Source organism: Sorex fumeus, unplaced genomic scaffold (assembly GCF_029834395.1).
Source record: "Sorex fumeus unplaced genomic scaffold, SorFum_2.1 ptg000086l, whole genome shotgun sequence".
NCBI lineage: Eukaryota > Metazoa > Chordata > Mammalia > Eulipotyphla > Soricidae > Sorex > Sorex fumeus.
The window spans coordinates 4,470,576-4,488,226 of record NW_026606143.1 but is presented as its reverse complement, the minus strand read 5'-3'; positions in this window follow the sequence as shown (position 1 = coordinate 4,488,226).

Genomic DNA, 17,651 nt, shown 5'->3' with positions numbered 1-17,651 from the left:
TCACATTTTGAATATTATTTCAATAACTAAAATACATGATTAGAATAAAACTTATGATGGGATCATTTCTGTTAGTGGCAATAAAGAACAAACTTACTTGGACTACATCTCTCATTGCAAAGAAGTATTAAATCTATTTCAATACATCAATAACTAGAAAACATTGAAAAGTCAGAATTGAAAGAGACAAAGAGAAGGGAAATATATTGCATTACAGCTGACATCATAAAGCTATCTTTCAGACAATCTGAAAACATACAAAACAAAATTCTGCCAGAACCAAACAATAAAATTAAAATAAAGTAAGAAACTGGTAAAAGAATAACATCCAGAGATCAGGGTCCATTACGGAAGAGACTCCTTGGCTAACAATGTGGAATTTTAGTGAATATCCTGAAATACTATTCGGCAAGAAAAGTAGTAAATTAAAAAACAAATGCTTATAGCTCCAACAAGATGATTCCTGTAGATCCACCCTTTACTGGAAGAAAATTAGATTTCCTCTGGAGGAAAATAATGCTATACCGAACTTCTACAAATTTGCACCGTACTTCATATTAAATCAAAATTCATGGCAGTATATATAACCAAATGAATAAAAATTAAAATGAAAGATAAGTAGAGGTACAGATAATCCAGAAACTGGAGCTCTTGTCCAATGATTTTAAATCCTTATGTAGCACTGTAGCACTGTCCTCTCGTTGTTCATCGATTTGCTCAAGCGGGCCCAGTAACGTCTTCATTGTGAGATTTGTTGTTACTGTGTTCAGCATATCGAATAAGTCACGAATGGCTTGCCAGGCTTTGCTGTGTGGGCGAGATACTCTCAGTAGCTTGCCAGGCTCTCTGAGAGGGGTGGAGGAATCGAAATCAGGTCGGCCAAGTCGGCCGCGTGCTAGGTAGATGCCCTACCCACTGTATTATCGCTCCAGCCCTAAATGATATTTTAAAAATCAATTCAAGAAAATTGATGAAAAAGGAGAAATTTCTATCCAGAGAACTATGATCTGTAAAAAAAAACAGATGGAAATTCTAGAATGAAAAATACACACCAAATAAATTAGCAAATAGTACATTAGCATAATGAAGTAACTAAATATAATATAATATCTTTATATTATACATAATGTACTAACTAATATAACTGTATTATACATAATGTAATAACTAATTGAAGAAAGGAATAGTGAATGGAAAGTTTGTTTATTGTACTAAAAACCCAAAATGATAGGGATTGAGAAATAATACAGGAGGCAGGTCACTTTTCTTGCATGCAGAAAACCCAGGTTCAATTCCTGGAATCCCAAATGGTCCTCGGAGTTCTACCAGAGGGTGAGGCCAAAAATAAAGCAACAAACAAAAAATTACAGGTCTAGGAACATGGTTTACTGGTAGAGAACCCGCTTGCAGACATGAAGCCTTAAATGTAACTCCACCATCACCCCACATTGTCACAATCCTACAGCTCTGATACTGCAATAAGTGTCCAATCTCTAGTACACTGAAACCAGCTATGCGTGAGCTTGGTAACCAAATGTGTGATTCTCAGGATGTCACAACAAAGACAACAATAATGAAGGAAAAGGAAAAAATGACAACTGAAAAAGGAAATACATGTGTTAAAGACCCCCAAGACTTACTGGTAAACTAACTCATATTTCAACTTCCCTGCAGTTTCAGCTTTTAAGTAAATAGTGCTGAATTAGGCAGTATAAGATGAGGAAAAGTAACTGCTAAAATATGCTAAAATGTTAAAAACATTTTTAAAAACATTTTTAAAAACCCTTCTAAGTTCACTTAGAGAACTGCCTGAAATAATCTTCTCCATCCTCCTTCAGCCTTCTGCCTTCCCCTTTCCATCACCTTCACTTCCTTTCCCTTCCCTTCTTCTTTACTGACCTTACCCTACTCTCTTTCTGACTAACAAAATCTTTCATTTGTACAGTTTCTTACAGAACCTTTCTACTTGCTGGAGAAGATGGTTCCTGAATCAAAAATCATTTAATGACCTTCAAGTCATGGAGCAAAATTCCTGGTACTAATCTCAGTCATTCCTGGGTGTTAGTCTCCCTTTTTGTTGCTTTATGTTCCCCAGATGAATGCAATCTTTCTGTGTCTATCTCGCTCTTTCTGACTCATTTCGCTTAACATGACTTGAAGGCCAGCCACACATGCTAGGTGAAAAGGAAGCTCAGATAGAGAAGAGAGCACCAAATAAAGGGTGTTGTGAGGACTCTCCCAGGGTGGGAGAAGCATGCTAAAAGTAGTCTATAGACCAAACATGATTGCCACTCAATGCCTCTCTTGCAAAACACAGTAACCAAAAGAAGAGAGAGAGAACAAGGGGGAATACCCTGCCACAGAGGCAGGGTGGGACGGGGGGATGGTGGGGGGGGGGGATGCTGGGACCTGTGGTGGTGGATGATGGGCACTGGTGGAGGGATGGGTACTTGATCATTGTATGGCTGAAACCCAAGCACAAAATTTGTAAGTCTATAACTGTACCTCATGGTGTTTCACTAATAAAAAAAGAAAAAAAAAAGTCCAAACTACAAAAAAAAATTTTTTTTAATTTTAAAAAAAATCATTTAATGACAGTTAGCCTCTGAAGTTAACTTGGCTGCAGAACCCTCTTCTACACTCAGTAAAAGCTATCATGATTATTAGAAGGAAAGAGAATGGGGATGGTAGGAATGAGCAGTGGGTCTTTTGGTGGTGCACTGCCACTGGTACTTTGGTGATAAAAGTGGTGACAACTACACAAATATACTAAACCCATAAAATTCATAATATTGCACACCAATGTTAAATTAGTGTAAAGATTAAAATTAGCTGAACTTTTCTACTTAAGATTGGAAATATGCACATTAATATATATACAGAAAATATAAGCAACTAGAAAAAGTATAAAGAAATTTAGGGATATGGGAGATGGGGCTGGAGCAATAGCATAGTGGTAGGGCATTTGCCTTGCACGCAGCCAGCCCAGCTGAGCCGGGTTCGATTCCTCCACCCCTCTCGGAGATCCCGGCAAGCTGCCGAAAGTATCTTGCCTGTACAGCAAAGCCTGGCAAGCTACTTGTGACATATTCAATATGCCAAACACAGTAACAACAAGTCTCAAAATGAAGACGTTACTGGTCCCGCTCGAGTAAATCGATGAACAACAGGAGGACAGCTGACAGCTGGGAGATAGTCTATCATATGTATAATTTAATCTTGGTTGAGACTAGACAGATGAGAAAAAAAATTCAAACAGTAATATTTTAAGGGGTACAAGTCTATAAGTTTTCTCCAACTAAAGAAGTTGCATGAACCAAACCAGAGCAGTGGGCAGAGCTCCTGTCTTGCACATGGCCATCCCGGGTTCAGTCCCTGGCATCCCATATGGTCCCCTGAGCGCATCAAAGAATGATCCCTGAATGCAGAACCAGGAGTAAGACCTGAGAACAACCAGTGTGATCCAGAAACTAAAAATAAAACAAACCTTCAAAGCAAAGAAAATTATACATCAATATACAAGCATTAAAATTAAGACAAAATAAAAAGATTAGAGTATACAGAAAAATGGCATATTACCTACAAAAGAAAAACAATATAATTTTATATAACTATGGTAAAATTCTCCAGAAAGGACCACAGAAAATAATAGAGTGATATATTTGAAATACTAAAATAAAAGAACTTAGAATTATGGGGAAATATCATTCCAAAGTAAAGAGAAAGAGCCTCAGGATAGCTCAGTGTCAATGTATTCACTTTGCAAGCATGAGACTGTGGCAATTCACCCCCTAACAAAAATCATCCAATATGGAATATATACTTAGGTAAAATAGTTTACGTGTTAGACTGAAAATGGTTTGAAAAATTCACCCAGGAAAGAATAAAATAGCAGGAAAGAATCAAGTACATAACAAATATCTTCTGGTTGCAAAAATGCACCAGGCAAGTATGGGATAAGGCTGTTTAGGGCCTTTTAGATATGGGGATTAATTGGGCAAAAACAAAACAGGAAACTGTGAGGACTTTATATTTTAAGGGTGTCTTCTGAGAGTTTTGTAAATACCCCAGCTTCTGATCTTCATGTACCTAGTGAATGTTGATGTGCTTACTAACAATCCTAACATCTCTGTCAACAATGGCTCACCTGTTAGGAGCTAGGGTGGAGGGAGTCCGGAGATTGGTGATCTTGCATTTGAATAAATGGCCAGCTGTGAGATGATTGAAGGATGATGTAACCCAAGCTTTGACAATCTATGTGCATTTGTATGTCACCTTGTGTGTGTGGTTGTCTCATTCTCTGCGGCCAATCCCCACTGGATGAATGGGGCTCAAACATTCCAATTTGATAGGCTTTCCACATGAGATCATGGTTTTGACCTTCAGATTTATTAGACATGATCCTGGCAGCATTACCAGGATTGTTATCCTGAGCATCACAACTAAGTGAACAATCTCTCACATCACAAGCAAGTGTGTGCAAGTATCACAACTAAAGTATGTATTGTTATTGATACATATTCCATAAAACTACTTTTGCTATTTTCTTTTTTTGTTTGTTTTCATGATTCTTTGTTTTTGTTTTGTATTATTAGTGAAACACGATGAGGTACAGTTGTTGACTTAGAAGTTGTTGTGCTTGGGTTTCAATTATACAATGATTGAGTACTCATCCAACCACAAGTGCCCATTCTCCACCACTCCCAGTCCCAGAATCCCTCCCACCCACCCCCATCCCCCATCCCACCCTGCCTCTGTGGCAGGGCACTCCCTTTTATTCTCTCTCCTTTTGGGTGCTGTGGTCTGCAGAAGAGACATTGGGTGGCAATCATGTTCTATCTAGAGACTAGTTTCAGCATGCTTCTCCCATCCTGGGCGGATCTTCCCAGCACCCTTTATTTAGTGCTCCTTTCTCTCTCTGAGCTGCCTTTGCCCCTAGACTGTGTGGCTGGCCTCTAAGCCATGGAGTAAACAACCTGCTATATATCACAGCTGTTTTGGGGTGTTAGTCTCCTATTTTGTTACTTTATGTTACCCAGATGGATGCAATTTTTCTATGGCTGTCCCTTTCTTTCTGACTCATTTCGTTTAGCATGATATTTTCCATGTAGTACCACTTGTATGTAAATTCCATGACTTCATTTGTTCTAACTGCTACATAGTACTCCATTGTATAGATGTACCAAATTTCTTTAACCAGTCATCTGTTTCTCGGGCACTCAGGTTATTTCCATATTCTAGCTATTGTAAACAGTGCTGCAAGGAACAAACAAGTGCAGATGTCACTTCGACTATACTTTTTTGCCTCTCTGGGGTATATTCCCAGGAGTGGTATTGCTGGGTCAAATGGGAGCTCAATTTCTAATTTTTTGAGAATCATCCATACTGTTTTCCAAAAGAGTTGAACCAGAAGGCATTCCCACCAGCAGTAAAGGAGGGTCCCTTTCTCGCCACATCCGCGCCAACAAGGGAAGCTTTTGTTCTTTTGAATGTGGACCAGTCTCTGTGGTGTAAAATGATATCTCATTGTTGTTTTGATCTGCATCTCCCTGATAATTAATGATGTGGAGCATTTTCTCATGTGCCTTTTAGCCATTCTGATGTCTTCATTGCGAAAGTTTCTGTTTATTTTTTCGCCCCATTTTTTTGTTTTTTTATTTTTATTAGTGAGACATCATGAGGTAAAGTTTCAGACTTACATATTTTTGTGCTTGGGTTTCAATTATACAATGATCAAATACCCATCCATCCACCAGTGCCCACTTCCCCCCACCACGGATCCCAGTATCCCTCTCACCGCCCATCCCCCCATCCCACCCTGCTTCTGTGGCAGGGCATTCCCTTTTGTCCTCTCTCTCTCTTATTGGATGTTGTGGTTTACAAAAAAGGCAATGGGTGACAATCATGTTTGGTCTATAGCGTACTTTCAGCATGCTTCTCCCATCCTGGGAGGATCCTCCCAACATCTTTATTTGGTGTTCCCTTATCTATCTGAGCTCCCTTTTCTCCTAGCATATGTGGTTGGCCTCCAAGCCATGGAGTAAAATTCCTGGTACTAATCTCGGCCATTCTTGGGTGTTAGTCTCCTATTTTGTTGCTTTATGATCCCCAGATGAATGCAATCTTTCTATGTCTATCCCTTTCTTTCTGAGTCATTTCGCTTAACATGATACTTTCCATGTAGTACCACTTGTATGTAAATTTCATGACTTCGTCTTTTCTAACAGCTACATAGTACTCCATTGTGTAAATGTACCAAAATTTCTTTAACCAGTCATCGGTTCTCGGGCACTCAGGATTTTTCCAGATTCTGCTATTGTAAAGAGTACTGCAATGAACAAACAATTTCAGATGTCACTTCGACTATAACTTTTTGCCTCTCTGGAATATATTCCTAGGAGCGGTATTGCTGGATCAAATGGGAGCTCAATTTCTAATGTTTTGAGATTCGTCCATACTGTTTTCCAAAAGTCCTCGTCCCATTTTTTGATGGGGTTGGATATTTTCTTCTTGTGGAGTTCAACCAGTACTTTGTATATCCTTGATATCAACTCATTGTCAGATGTGTATTTGGAGAATATCCTTTACCATTCTGTAGACTGTCTTTGTATTTTGGTCACTATTTCTTTTGAGGTGCAGAAGCTTCTTAGTTTAAGATAGTCCCATTTGTCTATCTCTGTTTTCACTTGCTTGGCCACTGGCGTGACATCTTTGAAGATATCATTAGCTTCAATGTCATGGAGGGTTTTGCCAACTTTGTCTTCAATATCCCTTATGGATTCTGGTCTGATGTTGAGGTCTTTGATCCATTTTGATCTTACTTTTGTACATGGTGTTATACAGAGACCTAAGCCCAGTTTTTTGCATGTAGTCGTCCAGTTTTGCCAGCACCATTTGTTAAAAAGGTTTTCCTTACTCCACTTCGCATTTCTTGCTCCTTTATCAAAGATTAGATGATCATATGTTAGAGGGGAGATGTCAGTATATTCATCGCTGTTCCATAGGTCGTCAGCTCTGCTTCTGTTCCTGTATCATGCTGTTTTAATTATTACTGCTTTGTAGTAGTTTGAGATTTCGGAGGTTAATTCCTCCCATTTTCTTTTTCCCAAGAATTGCTTTAGCTATTAGTGGAGGCTTATTGTTCCATATAAATTTCAGGAGTGTTTGCTCCATTTCTTTCAAGAATGTTATGGGTATCCTAATAGGGATCGCATATAATTTGTACAGTGCTTTGGGAAGTATTGCCACTTTGACAATATTAATTCTTCCAATCCATGAACAGGGGATATTTTTCCATTTCCTCACGTCCTCTTTTATTTCCAGAAGCAGCGTTTGGTAGTTTTCTTTTGTACAGGTCCTTTACTTCCTTAGTTAAACTAATTCATAGGTAGTTGATTTTCTGGCGTACAATTATGAACGGGATTGTTTTCTTCAAGTCATTTTCTTCTCTCACTCTTTTCGTATAGGAAAGCCAGGAACTTTTGGGTATTGATTTTATAGCCTGCAACTTTACTATACAAGTCTATCATTTCAAGGATTTTCTTGGTATAGGTTTTAGGGTTCTCTAATATAGTATCATATCATCTGCGAGTAGTGAGAGCTTGATTTCTTCCTTTCCTATTTGGATGCCCTTAATCTCTTTTTCTTGACTAATCGCTATTGCTAGTATTTCCAGTACAATGTTGACCAGTAGTGGAGACAGTGAGTATCCTTGTCTCATCCCTGATCTTAGGGGGAAGGCTCTCAGTTTTTCCCCATTGAGGATGATGCTTGCTGTAGGCTTGTGGTACATGGCTTTAATTATATTCAGTAAAGTCCCCTCTATCACCAATTTGGCAAGGGTTTTCAACATAAACGGTCCTGGATATTTTCAAATGCTTTCTCTGCATCTATTGATATGGTCTTATGATTTTTACCTTCTCTTTTGTTTATATGATGGATTATGTTGATTGAGTTCCGAATGTTAAACCATCCTTGCATCCCCGGGATGAATCCCACTTGGTCATGGTGTATGATCTTTTTGATTAGTTGTCGAATTCTATTTGCTAGTGTTTTGTTCAGAATCTTCGCTTCCGTATTCATAAGGAATATCGGCCTGTAGTTTTCTTTTCTTGTGGTGTCTTTGTTTCCTTTTGGTATTAGAGAGATATGGGCTTCATAGGAACTGTTTGGGATAGTTTCTGTTTTTTTTTCAATTTCCTGGAATAGCTTGAGAAGGACTGGCAGTACGTCCTATTTAAATGTTTGGAAAAATTCGCTAGTGAATTCATCTGGACCTGAGCATTTGTTTTTGTGGAGACTTTTGATTACAGTTTCAATTTCCTTGATGATAATAGGTCTATTCAGGTATTCTATACCTTCTTGACTCAGCTTTGAGAGATGATAGGAATCCAGGGATTTATCCATTTCTTCTAGGTTCTCTTCTTTCGTGGCATACAGACTTTCAAAGTAGTCTCTGATGATCTTTTGAATTTCTTTGGTTTCCGTTGTGATATATCCATTCTTATTTCTGATTCAGTTTATTAGGTTTCTCTCTCTGTTTCTTTGGGAGTGTTGCTAGTGTTTTATCTATCTTATTAATTTTCTCAAAGAAACAGCTCTCGGTTTCATTAATCTTTTGGATTGTTTCTTTGGTTTCCTTGTCGTTGATTTCTGCTCTAAGTTTTATGATCTCCTTCCTTCTGCCCGATTTGGGCCCCTTCTGTTGATACTTTTCTAAGATTTTGAGCTATGAAGTCAAGTTTCTTATGTGCCTCCTTGCTTTCGTCCTGAGATATGCTTGCAGAGCTATAAATTTTACCCTTAATACGGCTTTAGCTTCATCCCATAAATACTGGTAGCTTGTGTCTTCATTCTCATTTGTTTCCAGGTATCTTTTGATTTCGTCCTTGACTTCCTTCCTGACCCACTTGTTGTTCAGCAGTGAGTTGTTTACTTTCCAGGTGTTTGATTTGGTTCGCCGTGTCTGTGTGTGTTTCACTTCTATCCTCAGTGCATCGTGGTCTTAAAAGTTTGTTGATACTATTTATATCTTCCTGATTCACTTGAGGTATATTTTGTGGCCTAGCACATGGTCTATTTTGGAAAATGTTCCGTGCACACTGAAGAACAATGTGTATTCTTTCTTTTCGGGTGTAAAGCCCTGTATAGGTCTACAAGTCCTTTCTCTTCTATTTCTTCATTCAAAGTCAATGTTTCCTTGCTGAGTTTTGTTCTTGTTGATCTATCCAGAGGTGATAAGGCGAGGTTGAAGTCTCCAACTACTATTGCGTTGCTAGCAATGTCCTCCTTAAAATCTGTTAGCCATTGTTTTAAGTATCTAGATGTTCCTTATTAGGTGTGTATACATTTAAGAGTGTGATTTCTTCCTGTTGTACATATCCTTTGATGAAGAGAAAATGGCCTTCGCTGTCCCTTCTAATCTTTTTCAGCCTGAAATTAATGTTGTCGGATACAAGTATGGCCACCCCTGCTTTTCTGAGGGAGCTCTTTGCTTAGAGGATTTCTTTCCATCCTGTAACTTTGAGTCTGTGTTTGCTATGATTGTTCAGATGAGTTTCTTATAGACAGCAGAATGTTGGTTTCAGTTTCTGTATCAATTTTGCCACTCTGTTTCTCTTGGTAGGTGCATTTAGACCATTGACATTAAGGGAGATTATTGTCATGGGGTTTTGTGCCATTTATTTGTAGGAGTTGGTTGTCTTTATACATGTTGTCCTTCTTATCTTACAGGAGCCCCTTTAGTCCTTCTTTTAGATTTGGTTTTGAGTCTATGAAGTTCCTGAACTGTTGTTTATCTACAAAGTGGTGTATCATTCCATCGAATTTGAGTGAGAGTTTAGCTGAATAGAGTATTCTTGGTGAGGCATTCATTTCATTGAGTTTTTCCACTATATCCCACCATTGCCTTCGGGTTTGAAGGGTTTCCTCTGATAGGTGAGCTGTGAATCTAAGGGGTGGTCCTTTGTATGTAATTTCCTTCTTTGACCATGCTGCTTGAAATATTCTATCTCTGTCCACAGTATCCATCGTTCTGACTATGATATGCCTTGGAGTGTTTTTTCTGGGGTCTCTTTTAAATGGTACCCTTCTGGCTCCTTGTATATGGATGTCTGCATTCCTTAACTCTGGGAACTTTTCAGCAATGATTTATTTGACTGTAGCTTTTTCACTGGAGTTGTCTCCCTGTCTTTCCAGTACTCCAATGATTCTATTGTTGTTCCTCTTGGCGTCATGCCCTAGGACTCTGATTCTCCTTAGAGCCATTTTGAGGTCTTTTCCTATTGCTTGTTGTTCCCTATGGGATTTCTCTTGCTCATCTTCAAGCTCGCTGATCCTCTATTCAGCTGCACTTATCCTATTGCTAAGGGCACTAACTGACTTTTTAATTTCATCTACTGAATCCTTTATTTGTGACACTTCTTTTTATAGCTTTTTTATTTCTGCTCTCATTTCTTCCTGTATTTTCTCAACTATCTGTTCTATAGTTTCTTTCATTTCTTCTTTTAGTTTTCTGGATATCTCTTCCATTGATTCTTTGATTGGATCCTTGATCACCCTCTGCATTTTGTCCCGGAATTCTTTATCGAAGAGAGCATAATTGTGGACAACCTCGGTTGAGGATTCGGGATTCTTTTCTTTGTATTCTCTTTGTAGTGGAGATTTGTGCTGTTTCTTCATGTTGTTTTGGTTGTCTCAAGGTAGAACCCTGAAATCACAGGTACTGTTCCCTCTTATTGTGTGAAAGGATTTTGGATAAGGTTGGTCGATGGTAGCCACCCTTCTTCCTTTCTAGAGCCCTACCTTCTTCTCAATCAGGCATTATTCTTTGTTTTATAACCAACATTGAGTGAAGCTTTGGAGGAGGTACTTTTTAGTATTGAGCTTGTACAGCTTATTTCATACTGGTCTTTTGTTAGAAATGGAGTAGGCGAGTGGGATGTTGTTGTATTGTAGTAGAGGTGGTCAAAAATTTTTAGTCGGTATTAGGCAACAAAGTGTGGGATGAAAGTCCTGAGTGCTCGGATTGGGAAATATAACTGTGGCCGCGTGAGCCACGTGGAGACTATGCCCCCTACATAGTGGCCACGCCCACGGCCTGTCCCAGGGTCACTCCCACCCAGGATCCTGGAATGCAGGAGGGGCGATGGGGAGTCCAGCGGAGCTTCGGCAGATGTCCCTCGCTGGAGGGTATCGGGTTCAGCGGGAAAAGGCGCAGGGTTAGGGGGGAGGAGCAGCGGTCCCGGCTCAGGCTCCCCCTACCCACCTAGAGGGAAGGGGCCAATTAGGTGATGGACAGTCCCACGGAGCTGGGGCAGGTGTCCCCCACTGGAGGGTGTCAGGTTCGGCAGGAAAAGGCGTGGGGCTGGGGGCAGGAGCAGAGGTCCCAGCTCAGGCTCCCCCTACCCATCAGGAGGGGAGGGGTCCTACTTTTGCTATTTTCATCAATACTTTTATGAATAAGACAATCTACATCCTTATTCCAATTGAAATAAATAATATAAAAGCACATACACACAATCACAAATAACCTTTTTCTGCATGAAAGATGTTCGCCTGAAATATAATTGTATTAAAAGTTTTAAGGCAAATTATAACAAAATTTATACTTATTATTAGAGATAAAGAATAATTAAATATTTTGAGGTGCCAACGTGTTAGTCCATTGGGTAAGACATTTGCCTTGCATACTTTCGATCCTGGTTCAATTTCTTGTATCCAATATGATCTCTAAGCTTACAAGGAGTGATCCCTGAGCAGAGAACCAGAAGTAAATCCTGAGCATCACTGTCACACAAAAACCTAAAAAAAACAACAAAATAATAAATATTTTAAAAGTCAACTCAATACAACATAACAATCAAAAACTTGACTTGGCATGTAATGTCTCCAAACATAAAAAACTGTAGGGTGACATTGGTTTGTCTTTTCTCCCTTGCCATAAGGAAATCAGGTTTGATACAGTGCTCCTGAGGCACTTCCATTCCATTGTGTTTATCTGTAAACTCTTCCCTATGCTCTCCTCCCCACCCAGTTAATGAGTTTTTTCCCCTAATCAAACTCTGTTAACTTGTAAGGTCAGATTCCTCAGAAATTTTAAATACATATAAAATAATATATGATTTTATACGTATGAGTGAAATATTGTCTTTCTCCTCTTCCTTTTGTCTTATGAATAGTTTACTTTAAAGCAATGTCCTTTTTGTATAGATACAGGAAGACGGTTAATATTATGCTTTTGTAACTTAGGATTTAATTGGCTTTAAATATTATTCATTCCCAGGCATCTGCTTTCTTGACTTAAGCCTTGGTTGCCCTTAGTTCCTAGCACCCCAAAAGCAGGGTCCCGACAAGGGACTGAATGGACCAAGGGCAAGCTGTGAGCTACCCTGGCATTGAAATGGGCAAGGCCAAAGCGCTACAGTTCTTAACTATAAGTTAAGAGCTTGATAATGGACAGATGCTGTCATGATCCAAAAGTAATGACAAGACTAGGACCCTGCTAGGAAAGACTATCTGGCCTGAGCACTGTAGTCTAAGATTGAGATGACCCTAGGAGAGCAATTCTATAAGCTTAATGTATCTTTTACTGTGTCCATACAAAATGATTAATATTATGAATGTTCATATGTTTGTTGGACAAGGAGAGGAGAAACACACCCATGGGATTCGTTCTTGAATGGGTCGTCCTGTTGAGAGAGTATCTGTCTTAGAAGAAGCATCCCCTGAGTGAAAGAACTTTACCCCTATTGATTGTGACCACACCTATGTGTAAGCCTCAACCCCTCATGCGGTGTGGGGGGATTTAACTGGACTGTAAGAGTGGGCTGTAGGATCAAGATCCAGAAGCCAGAGTCCAGAGGCAGAAGGTAAAAGGGGATCCAGATCCAGATTCCTGAGCCAGAAGGAGGATGAAAGGGGATCGAGAAGGAGAACGAAGTAGCACGGGAGAGAAAGAAGCAGGAGAAGAATCAGAGGAGAAAGGAGATTGGAATGGAATAAACTGCACCTGACACCAACAAGCCTGGCCCTCGTTTCCTTCCTTTAACTGCCCATAGAAATCGACCTCCCCGGAGTGGGGGAAACAGCCTGAGACTACCTATCTAACATGGACTGCAGGAAGAGATAGACTGCTGCTCTTTTTGTGTTTACACATAAAACAAATTATGATAAATAAATGAGGAGTAACAAACAATCAAAAGATAACAGTTGCATATTTCAACATGTCCCTTTTAGTCATTGGAGCCAAAAACTAAAATCAGTAAGATTACAGGAATTTTGAACAGTGTAACAAAAAATGTCAACTTAATTGACCAATACTAGTCTAGAGAATCTACAAGAAAATTCATAGTTTGCATCATACTTAAGTGTGAACGACTGACAGCATTACCCTCTGATAATGAAGTCAAGACTATGCCCTCACCATTTCTATTCAAAACTTATTGGAAAGTCTAGACAAGGCCAGCTAGCCAAGTAAGATAAATAAACAATATCCAGTTTGGAAAGGAAGAAGCTAATACTTCTCTAGTCACAGGTGAGTTGATTGTGGGATTAAGAGAACTCTGAAGCATAACATCCCCCCACATACTCATGCATATCCCAATAACCCCCTTATTACAAATCATAAACAATATCAGCAATGTTATTGGATTAAATTTAAATTCAGCAAGGTTACTGTTAAATTTTACTCAAACACAAAAATCAATTATTTTTTTATACACCAGCTATGAACAAATCAAAAGTGAAATAAAGAAAGCAATCCTACAGAGATACAGCAGCGAGTCCTGAACACCACATTGACAGACATCTCTCCGGATCCCATACCAAGCCAATTTCACCAGGGCACCTCATACGGATCAGGTGTGCTCTTCCCACCCGCTACAGATGAAACCCTGACAACCATGAGCTTCCAAAAGCAAGGCCCAGGTATGCGGGTTCCAGGACTAAGACATCAGGCCACATGGCGGCAGCAGAGTCCGGCCATCCCTCACTGGCTCCCCGCCCACTTGGGATCCTGGCTTTCACACCCACAATCTGCCTCCAGTAGCTATCGCAGTGCACCAAGAGCACTGGTTCAGAGAATCCCAGTTGAATCCCAAAATGGATTAGCGCCCTACAGAGATCTCTCTCTACCCCCAACTATTTACAATTTTAGAATTCCAGAAGTGGGCGGACACATGATATTCAAAGTGAGCAATAGCAAAATTATCTGGCGTCTGCCTCTGGCAGGCAGGCTTGAATGGTGGTAGGAAAATTCGAGCAAACTATAATGCCCCAAAGTAGACAGTATTGGGGAAATTGTCTGCCATAGAGGCAGGGTGAGGACTGGGGTGGGGCAGAGAATTCTGGGAACATTGGTGGTGGAAAATGTGCACTGGTGGAGGTATGGGTGTTCGAACATTGTGTGGCTGAAGCTCAAACATAAAAGCTTTGTAACTGTATCTCATGGTGATTCAATAAAAAAAGAAAGCAATCCCATTTATAATAGCATAAAAAGCATAAAATATTTGGAATTGTATTTAATGATAAGCCATGTGTCTTATATTCTGAAAACTAGAAAACACCGTTGTAAGAAGTTAAAAATATCAAATAACAGTTCTGGGCGTCTGCCTTCCCCTCTTCACTCCTCCTGCTGCACTGATCTGGTCCCAAACCCAGGTCAGTTCATCCACCGGTACTTGAACCCAGGACTTGGATCTCTCCTGCAAGACACCAGGCGTCCGCCCAGACACCTGGAGAAAAGCAGTTCTGAGCGTCTGCCTTCCCCTCTTCACTCCGCACGCTGTGCTGATCTCCTCTCAAACCCATGTTTCCGTGGAGGCCGTAGCCTCTTCCCAAGTGTGCATGGCTTCAGTAGAAGTGGGTGTGGCCTATTCTTCAGCGGGACAACGCTCACGCAGTCGCAGGTAGTTTAGCCATACTAAGGAACCTAGTACCCAAGGAACCCAGTTCCCAAATTACACAGCAATATGAAGAAACAATGCAAAACCCCACCGCAGGGGGAGGAAAATGAAAAGAATCCAGAAGAATCTGTCAATACTGCTCACCTAAGGGACCTCTCTGACATAGAATTCAGATACAAAGTCATGAAGATGTTCAATCAACTCAATGAAACAGTCAAACAGACATCCAGTAACATGACAGAAAAAATCGACAAATTACGCGAATGAGAGTAGAAATGTCACGAGTAAAAGATTCTGTAGATAAAATGAAAAACTCAGTCTCTTCTCTCAACAATAGAATGACCGCAGCTGAAGAGAGAATCACTGAGCTGGAGGATCAGCTGCACCAAGCCACCAGCCACCAACAAACAGTGGCCAGGAACCTCAAAATAGCTCTACAGAGAATCAGAGTCCTAGCAGATGACTCCAAGAGGAAAAATATTAGAATCATTGGACTACCAAAAGCTCAGGGAAACAATCCCAACGAAAAAACACGGTTAAATAAATCATTGCTGAAAATTTCCCAGAGCTCCACAATGCAGCCATTCAGGTTCAAGGAGCCCGAAGGGTACCAGCTAAAAGAGATTCTAACAAAAACACTCGAAGAAATATCATAGTTAGAATGAATGATGCTGCTGATAAAGATACAATATGGCAAGCAGCAAGGTCAAAGAAGGAAATCACATACAAAGGAGCACCCCTTAGATTCACAGAAGATCTATCAGAGGAAACCCTCCAAGCCCAAAGGCAGTGGTGAGACATAGTGAAATAACTCACTGAAATGAATGCTTCACCAAGAATGCTCTATGTGGCTAAACTCTCACTCAAAATCGAAGGAACGGTACACTATTTTCTAGACAAACAGTAGCTCAGGAACTTCATAGACACAAAAGCAAACCTAAATAATGGCTAAAGGGGCTACTATAAGACAAGACAAACCCTACAACCACAACACACCCTTACAGAAAGATGACACAAAATCCCATAACCATACTCTCTCTCAATGTCAACGGTCAAAATTCACTAATTAAGAGACACAGAATGGGAAAATGGATTCAAAGAGAGAACCCAACATTCTGCTGCCTACAAGAAACTCATTTCAACAGCCAGAGGAAACACAGACTCAAAGACAAAGGATGGAAAACAATCCTACAAGCAAACAGCTCCCTCAAAAAAGCTGGGGTGGCCATACTAGTATCCGACAGCACTAATTTCTTGATGAAAAATATTAGAAGGGACAGTGAAGGCTATTTTCCCTTCATCAAGGGATACGTAAAACAGGAATAAATCACACTCTTAAATGTATATGCACCTAATGAGGGAAAGCTAAATATTTTTTCCCCTTTATTTTTTTAAAATTTTTTTTACAGTTGTAGATTTACAATTTCTTGTGCTTGGGTTTCGATTATACAATGATCAGATACCCATCCCTCCACCAGTGCCCATTTTCCACCACCATGGATAATACCCCCCCACCCCCATCCCCCCATCCCCCCCGTCTCTGTGGCAGGGCAATCCCCTGTGTTCTCTCTCTCCTTTTGGGTGTTGTGGTCTGCAAAAGAGGCATTGAGTGGGAAAGATGTTCAGTCCATAATCTACTTTCGACATGCATCTCCCCTCCTGGGAGGATCCTCCAAACATCCTTTATTTGGTGCTCCCTTCTCTATCTGAGCTACCCTTTCCTCTAGGATACCCGGCTGGCCACTAAGTTATGGAGTAATCATCCTGGTGCTGATCTCAGCTATTCTTGGGTATTAATCTCATACTTTGTTACTTTATATCCCCCAGATGAATGCAATCTTTCTATGTCTATCCCTCTCTTTTTGACTCATTTCGCTTAGCATGATACTTTCCATATTGTACCACTTGTATGTAAATTTCATGACTTTATCTTTTCTAACAGCTACAAAGTACTCCATTGTGTAGATGTACTAAAGTTTCTTTAACCAGTCATCTGTTCTTGGGCATTCAGGTTTCTTCCAGTTTCTGGCTATTGTAAAGAGTGCTGCAATGAACAAACAAGTGCAGATGTCACTTCGACTAACTGTTCCGTCTGCACCGGAGAAGAATGTGTATTCTTTCTTTTTGGGGGTGTAAAGTCCTGTATAGGTCTATAATCCCTCTCCCTTCTATTACTTCTTTCAAAGTCAATGTTCCCTTGCTGAGTTTTGTTCTTCTTGATCTATCAGAGCTGATAAGGTGATGTTGAAATCTCCAGCTACTACTGTGTTGCTAGCAATGTTCTCCTTAAAATCTGTTAGCAGTTGTTTTAAATATTTAGCTGTTCCCTCATTAGGTGCGTATACATTTAAGAGTGCGATTTCTTCCTGTTGTATGTATCCCTTGATGAATTGAAAATGGCCTTTTTCAACATGAAATTATGTTGTCAAATAATTTTTGACAAAAAATTATTTTTCAACCTGAAATTGATGTTGTTGGATACTAGTGTGGCCACCCCAGCTTTTTTTGTGCTAGCTGTTTGCTTACAGGTTGTTTTCCATCCTTTAACTTTGAGTCTCTGTTTGCTCTGACTATTCAGATGAGTTTCTTGTAGGCAACAGAATGTTGAGTTCTGTCTCTGAATCCATTTTCCACTCTATGTCTCTTAATTGTTGAATTTAGACCGTTGGCATTGAGTGAGATTATTGTTATGGGGTTTTGTGTCATCTTTCTGTAAGGGTGTGTTGTGGTTGTAGGGTTTGTCTTGTC